Source organism: Myotis davidii, unplaced genomic scaffold, assembly GCF_000327345.1.
Source record: "Myotis davidii unplaced genomic scaffold, ASM32734v1 scaffold2336, whole genome shotgun sequence".
Taxonomy (NCBI): domain Eukaryota; kingdom Metazoa; phylum Chordata; class Mammalia; order Chiroptera; family Vespertilionidae; genus Myotis; species Myotis davidii.
Window position 1 is genome coordinate 17,984 of NW_006287366.1, and position 2,007 is coordinate 19,990.

The following is a 2,007-nucleotide window of genomic DNA, read 5'->3' on the forward strand; positions in this document are numbered from 1 at the left end:
GTTCCGGGCCCCTCGGCTGCGGGAGGTGGACTCTGGGCGCCCACAGCTCCCTCCGCTAAGTAGGCGGCCTCTCCCGACTCCCTCTCTCCCGGGAGCACGCGCCTGCCCGCTCCCCGCGGGACCTCTCTGCGCAATGAGAGAACAAGCCGGCTGCTGGGCTCGCGGTGGATCCAGGTCCTAGTTCTGAATTTAGAACCTGCTACCGATGTGACTGGTGCTCGCCATGGCAACCAAGTGCACTGCTTGCGTTCGGCCGGGATGAATGCAGTTCAAAATACCCTGGCAGCGATGGCGGGGAGCGCTCACCCCATCTCCTCTCTGTCAGGGAACCAGCCACAAGAAGCACAAAGTCCTGGGGAAGATGGGCCTGAGTGGAGCTTGGCCCTAACCTAGAGCTCATTTGTTCAGCCCCACCCCGCCCCCGGCCTGCTAATTGAAAAAGCTGAAAGCCAGAGAGATGAAAGGAGTTCGTGCCAGGTCATGAAAGTCTTTTTAAAAATTCTTGTATTATTATTTATTAATTATCATATTATTTTCTCCTTTTCCCCCTATTTTTTTCAGTTCCTTTTTCCTTTTCCTTTTATTATTTTTTAAAATATATTTTATTGATTTTTTTTTTTTCAGAGAGGAAGGGAGAGGCATAGAGGGTTAGAAACATCATCAACCGCCTCCTGCACACCTCCTACCGGGCATGTGCCCGCAACCAAGGTACATGCCCTTGACCAAAATCGAACCTGGGACCCTTCAGTCCGCAGGCCGAGGCTCCATCCACTGAGGTAAACCAGTTAGGGCTCCTTTTCCTTTTAAAAAATTTCTATTGAGCCCTAGCGGGTTTGGCTCAGTGGATAGAGAGTCGACCTGCAGACTGAAGGGTCCCGGGTTCGAGTCTGCTGGGGGCACATGCCCGGTTGCGGGCTCCATCCCCACCCCTACTAGGGTCTTTCCACATTAAGGGTTCAGGAACCTGGAGAAGGGCTGCGCATAAATGGTTATACTAGAGACCAGAAATAGAAGTCGGGGAGCCAGGAGAGGCTCCACTTTCTAGTGAATTGGGCTCTCCGAATCTCCATCTCCAGGCCCAGGCTTTTTATTCACACTTTCTGGCCCCAGCAAAGCAGATATACATATCAAAGGTAAGGTCCGGTAAACAATGAAGGACCATCAGGTTGGGGGAACTGCCCTGGGCTGTTTTTCAGCCCTGCTGCAAGAGTCCATTCAACCTGTTGAGGACTTCTCGCCTTTATTATGACCCCAGACCCGCTGGACTTAGCCTCCAGCACACCCCACCCCAGTAGGAGGCGTGCAGGAGGCAGGCAGTCAATGATTCTCTCTCATCGTTGATGTTTCTCTCTCTCTCTCTCTCCCCCCCCCCTTCCTCTCTGAAATGAATTAAAAAATTTCTATTGAATTTATTAAGATGACATTGGTCAATAAAATTGCCTAGGTTTCAGGGGTACAATCCTATAACACATCATCTGGACACTGTACTGTGCGTTTACCACCCAAGTGGTGTCCTTCTGTCACCACTTATCCCCTTCACCTCTTCTTCTCCCCCGCCTCCGTCAATCACCACATTGTTGTCTGCATCTATGAGATTGTTTTTTCTGCTTGATCCCTTCACCTTTTCCACCCAGCCCCCTCAACCCCCACACCAACAGCTGTCAGCCTGTTTTCGGTATCTACAAGTCTCTTTCTATTTTCTTTATTTTGTTCATTAGATTCCACTGTAAGTGAGATCATATGGCATTTGTCGTTCTCTGACTGGTGTATTCCACTTAGCATAACGCTCTCCGGGTCCATCCAGGCTGTTGCAAAGATGAGTTCCTTTCTTATAGCCAAGTAATATTCCACTGTGTAGATGGACCACAGCTTTTTTATGTCCTCATCACTGGTGGACACTTAGGCTCTTCCAGATCTTGGCTATTGTAAATAACGCTGCAATGAACAATAGGGTGCATGCATTCATTGGAATCATTGTTTCCGGTTTCTCAGAAATGGAATCGCTTG